We start from the raw sequence: 13310 nt of genomic DNA, 5'->3' as shown, positions 1-13310 counted from the left end.
AAGAATTTAAACAAGCCCACAAATTAAACAAATACAAGCCCACAAATTAAACAACAAGCCCAAAAATAAATTATTACAAACCCAAAATAGAAAAATAAAAAGCCCAAAAAAATTGGGTTAATTATTACAAGCCCACAATAAAAAAATTGGAAGCCCACAGGTTGGGTTCTCTCAATTGAATGGGTTTAGGCTTACCTTTTTAGCACAGCCCAGCTGCTCTGATATTGTTGCAAAAACCCAGTTGGGTTTTGGTTCTTTTCCTTGGTGGCGTCCCAGCAGAGGAAAAACAGGTTCAGAATCAGCAGGTCCAACCGCAAATGAAATGAAGCAGATGCAGATGCAAATGCTATGAAATGAAATACAAAATAGCTAAAGAAAAACACAGATAAAACACAGCACCAATCCCCGGCAGCGGCGCCAAAAACTTGGCAGGTCCGGAAAGTGTATAGAAATTGATGCGATGGAAACGGGCCTACAGTAATACCGCAAGTGCACGGTCGTCGGTTGTAGCTCGTGCAAGTACGGGTCGATCCACAGAGATTGGGTGTGTTTCGGAAGTGTTTTAGCTAATTGGTTCCTAGATTTGCTTTGGGCTTAGAAGCCTTTTGGCTTAGATTGGGCTTTGAGTACTAATGGGTTTGAATGCCCTTTGAATGAATTGGGCTTAGTGGGTTTGTTAAAAATAAAATGAACTGAGCTTGGGCTCAGTTATCTTTGAAGTGCAAATGGGCTTTGGTTCTGGAAACTGGTTTGAGCGTTGGACTTAACAATTCACTTGTGAGTTGGGCTTAGTAGTGAACTAGGCTTTGGCCTTAACTGGGCTTCAGAGGCTTTTGGGAGTGAACTGAGCTTTGGGCTCAGTTGGTTGGGCCTTTAGCCTTTGGTTTCACTGAATTGGACTTGGGCTCAGGAGTGAAGTGAGCCTTGGAGCAAAGCAAGCAGCAGCTATGCAACAACCACAGAAGAGAAGTCAGTATTGCAACAGCAGCACAAGGCAAGGAGTGGCAGTAGCAGTGCAAGAAAGACAGTGGCAGGAAGCAATGCAGCAGTGCTGCAGGGCAACAGAGGAAGAGCTGCACAGAAGAAGCAGCTGCAGTAGAAGAAATGCAGTAGCAGCTGCAGCTTGGCAGCAACATCTGCAGAAAGGCAGCAGTGCAGTAACAACAGAGCTGCAGCAACAGCTGCAGCTGCTTAAGCAGTGAACAAAAAGCAAGCAGGAGTGCAAGTAGAATGTACAAGCATTGGAAAGACTAAACAGCAACAACAGAACACAAAGGCAAAACAAAATGACACAAAGGATGAACCAAGGCCTAAGGCCAAGGGCAGTGATGTGAAGAAAATAGCAAATGAAAGAAAGAAACAGTGAACAATGGAATGATTCTAAACATGAAAAAGAGCAAAACAAATCAGTGAAGACAAGAAGATGAATTCAACTGATCATGCCAATTCTTCCTTACAGCAGGTAAAGGTAAGGTTCAAGTCTGCCTTTTACCTAAGGTGTTTCACCAATGGATAGTTGAATCACAACTGATGTGTCAATCCTAAGCACTAAATGTCTGACTAAAGCACAATTAGTCAAAGAATCTGACAATGTCAATAAGGTAGTTGTGGTAATATCACATAGTTTTATCCTAACTACAAAGCATACATGATATGCACTGTGAGAGTAAAATGTGGCTTACCTTGATTCAATTTTATCCTAAAACATTTCACACATCTAAGAATGACATGAACAAGACACTAACAGGAACAAGACACTAACAGGAACAATTGAAAATTGCACATTAACAGTAACAAGACACTAACAGAAACAAGACACTACAATGAACAATTGAAATTAGGCTAACCCAAATTGGGTGGAAACTTGGCTAGTCCAAGAACAAGTTTTACATCTCATACATCAGTTCTATTTATAGCTTACAACAAAAAATACAAACCCTAATTCGAAACCCTAAATTTTGGGGAAAATCAAATTCTCTCACCAATTTTCTGAATTAAGCTCGACCCATGCTTGGGTATGTCCCCTCTGCTCTTCTGAAACTTTTCCAGCCCTCAATTGTGTCTTCTCCTCGCTGTTGGTGAAACCCTAGCTTCTCACTGTTCTAGCTTGTAGCACCTAGTTAGATGCTAGAAACGAGACTAGGGAGAGACTTGGGATGGAGTGGTGATGGTGGAACTCGAGGTGATGGTGTTGGCGACAGCGGCAGAGAGGGGAGGTGGTGTTGCAGAGCTCTGCAACTTTTTTGGGAAGAAGGGGAAGAAGAGCTCGATGGGATTAGGATTAGGGGTTGTTTGGTTGGGAATAGGGTATGTGTTGCTATGGTGTGAGGCGGAGACCTCAAATTTAGATGTTGGCGAATCTGAGATGTTGGATCATTGGATCTGAGTGGAATCGAACGGATAGATGGAAGGGTGTGTGAAGCGACCGTCGGATTCTTAGGTGCAACGAAGTTAACGGCACCAGATGGAGTTAGGTGCTGTAGTGTAAGGCGGAGATATCAAACTTTGATGCACAGCAAGGGATCGACCGTTGGATTCAACTACCATCTAATCTGAAGGCTTGGAATTTCAGCGCTGTGGTGCTTGGCAGAGACTTCCGATTTTGATGCTCTATGAAGGAGCGACCGTCGGATGCTTCTGAGAACTGATCTGATGGCTGAGAACGGAGGCGCTTTTGTGTGTAGAAAATGAGGTTGTGCGCACCATTCTTCGCGGCTTCCTTGCGTAATTTCTCCCGGCTTTTCACTACTTTTCTGCTCTTTCCGCTCCACGACTCATCCGAACTTTATTTATTACCTAAAAATGCAAAATTAATTAATAAAAATATTTATTCTTGAAAACAATGAAAATACAGAATATGGGATAAAATGTAGAATTAATGCGCAAAAGATGAGTTAAAATGCCAACAAAAAGGGATAAATATATACAATATTTGGCACTCATCAAATAACACTTGTCCTCCGGGTGCCAAAATCAACTTTTCGAGCCGAATTTTCCAAAAATGTTTATTTCCTAAAAATACATAAAAACACAATATTAGTACAAAATTAGAGTTCCAACAATACGGACATTGAGGATAAATTAGACACAAAAACGCGTATATCAAATACCCCCAAATCTATTATTTGCTAGTCCTCGAGCAAATCTAATCTAAAAAATAAAATGACTACACTTAGCACGTGCAGCAAGCCGTTAAACCACTAGGTGGCCCTAGTGGCGGAGTGTTGTCTCCGGAGGGTTTACCAGAGGTGTACCCACAAAACCTTTATACTCCAGACCCTAGCTATCTACAACGAACCTTGGAAGGCACTAAAGAATCTCCTTGGTTGGCATACTTATTGACTACAAGAGGAAGTACCCTGATGCGAAATTCCAATTGATGTACACGAGTTTGCACTCAAGCATACTAAAATTCATATATAAGTGACAGAGCTCTACTAAGATAGTTTCACGATGGACATCATACTCGGAGTCAGACTAATCACATGAAAAGATTAAGAAGATGGAAAAAGAAAAATGTAGATGGTTGAAAAGTGAACGGTGTTTCCCATATCTGTCTGAAGGCCTTTGCCAAGGTGAACCTAACCTAAATGACTGAGATACCGGTCTGACTAATATTAACACACTGGCATATACAAGGGAACCAGCGATCAATAACTTAAATCTAGATCAACAAACTGGCAAATACAAGGGAACCAGCAGTTGACTACACAGAACAATAACCATTTTTTTTTTAAACTTAACGGCATGAATAAATCTTTTTGATCCAAGCGCATGCTTCTTGTCAGCAGATTACACGATAGTTCTCACGGGTCCTGCATTCCACGCTTGCTTAGGCGACGGAAACAGGGAGAACACACACATATTGCTATCCAAGTGTTAGTATTTATTCTGATTGGTCTACTGGTCTGGTCTATTTTTTTTATTTTTTTTTTTGAAAAGGTAACTCAGTCACTCTATTTCACCCTAGCAAAGGTAACAACTTGAATCGTGTGCCCCACCAAATCACTTGAAATAAAAGAAAACTAAAAATAGAAAGTGAAAAGGACTCGACGAGATATGGCGAAACTATCATGTTAATTCTAACATCTGAGCTTTGTGCTTTTATGAATAGACTCTATAGATGTTTCCATCTAGTCAGATTGGTTCCTCAACTCCTAAAAAAAAAATGTTTCCATCCACTTAGATTGGTTAGTGCCATCCTAAATACGCATAAATTTCTAGGCTCTGGAGTTTATTTATTGCAACTAAAAAGTTTCTCCCATACCCCCAAACTTAAATCTAACATTGTCTTCAATGTTCTAAAGATGAAATTAAAAGCATGAACAAGGAGAAACGGTTACTATTGAAGCAAAAGAGTTAAGGAAGGATATTACCGTGTTGCATGAGATTGGGTTACCTTCCAAGAAGTGCTAAGTTTAAAGTCTCCAGCCAGACATCAAATATCTCAAAAAGGATCTTCACCTTCCAAAGTCATATACCAATAGCCGAAAAAGTTGTGGGTCCATAATACCAAATAGAGCTAACACCAATATAAGACAACTGCACTGGCTCAGAAAAATGAACAGAAGGAGCACATCCTCATCTAAGGTTTCTTGCAAGACAACCGGATCTATCCAGAGCCTCCAGTTGGGCTTCATAAGAGTGTCTTGAAAAATAGATTCATCCGAAAAACGGGTTTCTAATATATGGATTCCCTCCTGAACAGTATCAGACGGATTAGGTTGTGGAGTCTGAATAGACTCAAGTGATACCTCAGATGCACTAGGATTGAGTCCCAAGTTAGGGACTTCTACTGGGGATAATTGACACTCTCTACCCCCAAACTTAGAGTTTTGGGTGTCTCTAGATAAACTAGTCACAATATTCCCAATTTCTAGACTATCCGGTTCCTGAAAAAGGTCAATTGCTTTCTGTGAGTTATAATCAGGTGGTTCATCCTCTAAATTCTTTTGAGGTATACTAGTTATAGGACTTATATGTTTCATATCCTCTATGGTCATCCCTAGAGTTTCCTTATTGTGTTGAAGCACGGTTACTGGACAAATCTCATGATCACTATCCAAATCGAAAGTTATAGGCAAAATCTCAGATGGGCCTACAAATGCATAATTGGGGTCCAACTTAGGAGGATCTTTAGGCTCTTCGAAATAAGGGCTTAAGGTAGATTCGGTAGCTAGTAATGGTTCAAACCTAGATTTCCATCTATCGGTATCTAACATAGGAATAGAATCCAACAGAGCATTTACTTGTTCAATGTTGCTATCATCGTCGAAATCCATGCTAAAACGGGCTAGACAACTCTCTAATGGATCTTCCGATTCGGTGTTTGGTACAGACTTCGGAACTAAGGTTCCTATCATGTTGACCTCTTCAATGCACGTGTCATCTAGCTCAGAGGGTAGCTTACTAATATTAAAAATGTTCAGCTCAATAGTCATATTACCAAAAGACAAATTCATAATACCATTTCGACAGTTAATGATCGCATTGGATGTAGCTAAAAACGGGCGACCTAAAATCACTGGTATTTGGTTCTCTGGGTCAGGGATAGGTTGGGTATCTAGGATAACAAAATCCACCGGATATATAAACTTGTCGACCTCTATGAGAACATCCTCGATCACACCACGAGGAATTTTAACGGACCTATCAGCTAACTGAAGTGTCATCTGTGTAGGTTTCATCTCACCAAGTCCTAGCTTAAGGTACACATGGTATGGCAGTAAGTTCACACTGGCTCCTAAGTCAAGCAACGCTTTCTCAACACGGTACTTACCTATTGTACAAGCAATGGTAGGGGACCCTGGGTCTTTATACTTAGGAGTAGTGGTATTCTGAATAATAGAACTCACGTGACTAGCTATGAAGGCTTTCTTCTGGACACTGAGCTTACGCTTTCGCGTACACAAGTCCTTAAGGAACTTGGCATAAGAGGGAATCTGCCTAATTGCATCTAATAATGGAAGGTTGATATTAACCTGCTTAAAAACCTCCAATATATCATTAAAGTTGGACTCCCTCTTAGTCGGAACTAGCAGTTGGGAACGGGGCTCTGGGAACAAAATAGACTCAACATGACCCTCATTGGTCTCTTTAGAGACTCTATCAGTCTCTTCATTCTCTGGTTCATGGGTGAACTACAGCATGTTCACTTTCAGGTATGTCGACCTTATTATCAACTTTCCTTCCACTCCTAAGGGTCGTAACAGAGTTAACATGATTGTACGATTTCTCTCCTCTAGGGTTAGGATCAGTATGACTAGGGAACCTTCCTTCCTCTCTCTCATTAATATACTTAGCTATTTGGCCGACTTGAAGTTCTAATTTATCAAAAGACTGGGCACTATTCTTAAATTTCTGTTTGGTTTCCTCTTGAAAATTACCCTGGCTTTTTACTAACATTTCCTGGCTTTGTGATAGCATTTCCTGGCTCTTCCTTAATATACTAAGGGTTTCCTCTAATCTAGTTATTCTATTCTCAGATGGGTTTTGGGTCTGTCCTGAAGGGTTCTTAGTATAACCAAAACCTGGGGAAGGATGAGAATTACTAGACTGGCCTTGATTCTGGCCCTTAGACCAAGAGAAATTAGGACGGTTTCTCCAACCAGGGTTGTAGGTCTCTGAGTAGGGGTCAAACTTCTGACGGTTCTCAAACCTACCATTGTTATAGACAGCATGAGCTTGCTCTTCACTAACCTGACCTTCCCAAAATGAGTTATCGGGCTCTATTCCACAACTAGAGATTTGAGAGGCTCTATTAGGTTCAACAAGGGACTTATTTTTAGGTTGACCCATTTCCAACGCTTCTAACCTTCTAGATAAAGCAGCAAACTTGGCATCTGACGAAAAACTTGTATCTACCATATTGGTGCTACTTCTATTGACTAAGAGTCTTTTAGGGGGGGGTCCACACAAGACTCCCACTGTTGGGATTTCTCAGCGATATCTCCTAAGAAGGTAAAAGCATCATCAACATTTTTACTAGTGAACTCACCAGCGCACATAGAATCGACCATGGCTTTGGTCGAATAGTCTAAACCATTATAAATAATCTCTACAAGTTTCATCTTATCAAATACAGGGTGAGGACACTGGGATAGGAGATCATTGAGTCTCTCCAAAAACCTATAAAGAGACTCTCCCTCTTGTTGCACACTAGTACTAATGTTCTGCCTAACAGCTGCAGTTTTATGCTTAGGGTAGAACTTCATATAGAAGGCAGCGATAAGTTCCTGCCATGTTTCTATGGATTCATATGGTAGGTTGTTCAGCCAGGTCTTGGCTTTATCTCTCAAGGAAAAAGGAAATATCTTAAGTTTCAAGACTTCATCAGTAAGGTCTTTTATTCTAATTGTCCCGCAAATTTCCTCAAAGTCCCTAATATGGAAATAAGGGTTCTCATCATCTTTTCCTAAGAATATAGGGATCATCTGGAGAATACTAGGTTTTATCTCGAAATTAGCCGTAGTGGCTGGCAATTTAATGCACGAAGCTCGGTTGGTCCTAGTTGGGAACATGTAATCTTTCAAAGTTGTCATCGTTGGCACAACTGGAGTACTAGGGGTACTTTTGTCACTTAGAGATAAATTCTCAAAACTGAAGTTTCCAAAAACATGGCTCTCAAAAGACCAATCTTCGAGCTCCCTGCTTATATCAGAAGAACTACTAGGTTTTTCCCTAATCAATCGACCTAGAGTATCTCTTTTCCAAGCCCTATTAACAAAATCGGGCATACACTAAAAAAAAATCAAAAAGAAAAAAAAAATCCTAACAGGAAGGTTCTAGCAATCACACAGCAGGCTGACTCGACTTTACCATAGCAAACCTAGAGATTTCTAGCAAACAACAAGCATGATGGCTCACTTAGATTGTTTCTAGACCAACTTCTATCTTTCGAAAGGGAATTCGTTACAATTTAAGCAAACCCCTCTGGAATCAATCCGAGTCAAAGTAAGTTGAATTGAGGCGAGGGAAGCTCAGTGGAGCTTTGATACCCAAGGCCTCACCGCAGTACAAGGCGGCGCAGTCACGCATTCAACTCACAGAAACCGTCATGAACTTCGAAGTATGCTAAAAGAATAACCAATATCCTTCGAAAAATTTTCCTAACAAGCTTGATACCCTATAGGTCTCTTTCTAATCAGATTTTAAAGCTTGGGTTCGCGTTAGGTTTTGTTCTCCTAAAGCGGGCAAGAAGGGAGCGGTGATGAAATCCGAACCCTTATCTTGTTTAGGACAGGCCTTGCCCTTTACTAGGAAAATAAAGACAGTCCAAATTCGTCCTCAATCAATGATCAACTTAAGGAATACAGTAACTCGCTTACAGGATATTCTCGAGTGTTTCGATTGGACTTACCTCCAGTATAAGACGGGGGATGAACCGTTGTCGTCGACTCGGGCCACGACTCCTATGCCGTGTGCGAACCCGAGGAGCCGAGGTGATATTGTAATCACCGTCCTTCCCTGCACACAGTTTGTATTTAACTACCCTTCCGTAGGGTTTAAAAAAAAATAATAATAAAGTCCAAGAGTCCAGTCCAAAGTCCAAATAAAGTAAAGTGCAAAAGAAAAAGAAAAATAACCTAAAAAAATATAAAAAAATCTCTCTTTTTTTTCTCTCTTTTCTATATATAAAACAAAAAAAATTCCTCTTTCGCTCCTTTCGCTTTAAGCTTTTCCTTCCAAGGTCCTTAGTACTCCACTTCGAACCTGCAAATCAAAGACAAAAAGAAACGTAAAAAGGAAAAAAAAAATAAACCTAAAAAAAAAAAAATTCTACCTAAGCACAGGTCCGCGTCGGCGGCGCCAAAATGATTTGATGTTTTTTTCAAATGTTGTTGTAGATAGTGGTAAAAGGGGTTCTTTTCGAACTTGTGAAGGGAATAATTTTTTTTTAGATTTAAATAATTTAGAAATGTAGAAAATTCAATTAACAAGTGATATAAATTTTATGGAGAAAATAGGGGTGGTGATTCCACCATTCAACAATATTTATGTAGTTTTATTTATTTTTTATTATGCAAATTTAATAATTGTTTTGATTCTAACTATTGCCAAAAGCAGATTCTCAAAATATCAAAGATTAATCGCAAGCATAATACATCAAGAGTAGAAAACTAAGCATGTATTATCAAGAGAAAATATATTTGATTAATAAAAATCATTTAAATCATTTATTTTCAATGCAATTAATCATATATAAATATTGCAAAAATTAATCAAATAAAAATTACCACATAAATATTGCGAGAAAGGCTTCCTCCGTCACCCCTGGGATTGGGTTTAGCTACTCATGATGAAAAACCTCTCGAATTGATTCATTGATACTCAAAAGTTGTTTACAATCAAGAGAAAATGGAGAAAAACGGTTTACAACAGTGTTTGTGACGCATATAAAGCGTCCAAAAAGAACGATACAACAGAAGTGATGTTGTTCCGAAGTCCGGGAAAGGAATTGAGTATTGTCGCAATTAAGCGACCCTAATCAACGACTGTCCCTGAGGGTATTATGTTCTTCGTGTTCTTCCTTGCACCAGCAGCAAGCTTCTCTTCTCTGCGTGATTTTCTTTTGATTCTCTCGACTCCTAAACTTTCCCCAAGACTCTCCAAACTTGCTATCTTCAATTGTACGTGTATTTATAGTGAATTGAGACCAAAAATCCGATCATTGATTGCGTATATACTCTCTTTAATTCGATTATTCCTTGCTGCCAAAAATAACGATAATTTCCATTTTTAATCCCATGGACGCGTTAGATTTGATCCTGCACACTCTAGTTAGCCTTCTCCACGTCTCAGCACTCTTCCAACGCTATTAGAACTCCTCCATGCACACAAGAACTTCAATTTTGCTCGTGTTACAGTACACGTGCTCTGTTTTGGGTGTGTGAATCATCACGCGTTTTCCAGCCAATTCCGATCGAACCCACTGCCCAAAATGTGTTCCTTAACCTATATCACATCTCTCTATCAAATTTCAGCCATTGAATCGACCCGTAACCCCTTCATTTTTGTGATCAAACTTCTGCCAGTTGAGAATTTAATTTCCCTCCAAAAAAACGAATTTGAATGTTGAAGATGATATGCCCCCTATCCTGAACTGGGGTGCGAATAGCAGATGCCTCGGGGGTGACCTGGGGGTGCCCCTTATAATTATGTTACCCCTTATCCAAAAGCGAGAGTCCGAATAACACTTGTCCTCCGGGTGCCAAAATCAACTTTTCGAGTCGAATTTTCTAAAAATGTTTATTTCCTAAAAATACATAAAAACACAATATTAGTACAAAAATAGAGTTCCAACAATACGGACATTGAGGACAAATTAGACACAAAAATGCGTCTATCAGCTACTAGTTGCATAACTAGAGTCGATTCTCCTTTAACCTTAGGTTTCTTCTCGAGACCCTGTAGGTTAACGACTTGAAGACTTCATTGGGATTGTGAAGCCATACCCAACTATTCTCTTTGTAGTTGCGTGATCTGATCTTGCTGTTTCTATCGTGATTGAGTGCAATTGTAAAATTGGCTTATCGCTGATAGGAACGATAGAAAAGTAATCACAAACACCTTCGTCTCATCGTTTGTGATTCCACAATAACTTGTTTCGCTAGTCGATTAAGTTTATTGTGAGATGATTGATAATACTAGGCTGTTCTTCGGGAATATAAGCCTGGTTTATCAATTGGTTCATGTTCACCTTTATTTATCAAAAGACGGAACAAAAAATCTTGGGTATTTTTGTGGGAGACAGATTTATTCAATCCTATAGACTTTTCTGTGTGAGACAAATTTGTTTATCAAGTCTCCGACTTTGGGTCGTAGCAACTCTTAGTTGTGGGTGAGATCAACTAAGGGAATCAAATGCGTAGTATCCTGCTGGGATCAAAGACGTAAGGAGTGCAACTGTACCTTGAATCAGTGTGAGATTGATTAGGATTCAACAACAGTCCAGTGCGAAGTTTATTGGTAATAGGCTAGTGTATGTAGCGGCTTAATACAGTGTGGTGTTCAATCTGGACTAGGTCCCGGGGTTTTTCTGCATTTGCAGTTTCCTCGTTAACAAAATTTTGGTGTCTGTGTTATTTCTTTTCCGCATTATATTTTGTTATATAATTGAAATATCACAGGTTGTGCGTTAAGATCAATCAATTAGAATATCCAACCTTTGGTTGTTGATTTACATTGATTGACACTTGAACATTGGTCTTTGGTACCGTTCAAGTAATTCCTCTTATATTCAATCGGGCTCGCAGATTTCTATTTGCTGATTGTGGATTGAATTAAGAGTTAGGGATATTAAACTCTTTGATATAATTTATTCTATATTGAGTCTGACTGTCTAGTTGATTCTCTAGAAAGTGTATTGGAATAAGTCCTCTCAGATTTCCAAACGAATTGTTGGGTGTGGTTGTTAGACCCCCGCATTTTCATGAAGAAATAAACATTGTAATGCTTAGAATGATGTTAATTCGATTTACGTGCGCGAACCTAATTCCTAATATGTATGTTATCTTAATAGATTAAATCGATTAATGTAATTTCTTGACACAAAATGTTCAATTAACACGATTCGGCCATGAAGAAGTCCACTGAGTACGAACAACTGTCTAGAAAAATTAAAAACTGTCAGACCTGGCATTTGTCCCCTCATACGAAAAATCACTGCTTTGGACATATTTTTTTATTAATGGACGAACATTTTTTTATTCTTCTGCTGTTAGTCGTGTTCTTCAGCTTCTCTTTGTGATCTTTGGGAAAATAACATGATCAAACTTATTTTTATGACTCACCCGATATTTTTGTATTATTTCATGCTAGATGATACCCGGAACTTATTGAGCTACTAATAACGTTTTATACGAAGTAACTTCACAGTAATCTCATATTATCATTGTTGGTTTGAAAGCTTTAAAACTTGCCAAAAATTTGGATAATTTCAGTCTAACAAGAATGGACAAAGTTTGGCCTTCGTATCAGATATGATATTGCAGCGCAGATAGTTAATGTAACGCAAATGACAAGGGATAATGAGGGGTAAAACTGGAATACAAAATATATGGTGAAGGGACACAATTAAGAATTAGGGAAACATCCCTTTTTGTCGCCTAGTAAATTTGCGTTGCACGATTTTTTGTATCGCAAACCATATGTCTTCCAGATTAAGTCCCTTAAAATCAAGTAGAAACTACCATATAGTCCTAGAAATAATATAATAGAGTGGGTTTGGTCCTGTTGACCTAGTCAACTGTATGTTTGGTCTTTTTTTTTAAATATATATTGTTGTTTGGTCCTATAAATTATTATTTGGTCCCAGGGTAGATAATACCCACGCGTGATGATGTCACGAATGATGTCATTATGTTTTGATAGTGCAAAAATATCCTTTTGGGACCATATATATAGAAAATATCTAATTTTTCAGATTTACTTTCTCTTCCTCCTTTTTTCAAATCTATTTTTCTCCGTTTTTTCTTCTTTTCGTTGATGAAGACGATGACGACGATGTTGAAAATAATTCATCATCTTCCGTTTTTTCTAGGTTTTTTTACTTACACAGATGATAAAGACGATGAAGATGATGAAGACGAATTTCTATTTTTGTTGAAGACTCGAAGATTATGAAGATTTGATTTGAAGATTCGAAGATTATGCAGAGACGATTTACATAGATTGATTTGATTTTCTCGTGAATTTCATTTAATCTTTGAAAATCATCTTTTTGTTCTTTGATTTTTATAGATTCGTGTTTTTGATTAGGTGTTCGTTCGAAAAAAATGAACTCTGTTTTTTGTTCATAATAATGAAAGTTTTGTTACGTGTTCATTCAAAAGAATAAACTCTATTTTTTTTTTGTTATGTATTCATTTTTAAGAATGAACTCTATTCTAGTTTTGATTTAGTTTGTTTTGATTAGGTGTTCATTTGAAAGAATGAACTCTGTTTTTTTTCATAATAATGAACTTTGGTTAGGTGTTCATTTGAAAAAATAAAATCTGTTTTGGTTTGATTAGGTGTTCATTTGGAAGAATGAACTTTGTTTTTGTTCATAATAATTGAAGTTTTGTTGGGTGTTCACTTTAAATAATGAACTCTATTCTAGTTTGAATTTGGTTTATTCTTGTTGTGCATTTATTCTTGTTGTGTGTTCACTAGAAAGATCGAACTCTGTCTTTTTGTCATAATAATGAAGTTTTGCTTTGTGTTCATTTTACAGAATAAACTTTGTTTTCATATGTGATTTAGTTTGGTTTTATTAGGTGTTCATTTTAAAAAATGAATCTGATAATTTATCAAACGGGAAAAATATG

This window comes from Papaver somniferum, chromosome 1, assembly GCF_003573695.1.
Source record: "Papaver somniferum cultivar HN1 chromosome 1, ASM357369v1, whole genome shotgun sequence".
Taxonomy (NCBI): Eukaryota; Viridiplantae; Streptophyta; class Magnoliopsida; order Ranunculales; family Papaveraceae; genus Papaver; species Papaver somniferum.
This window is presented reverse-complemented; position numbering follows the sequence as displayed.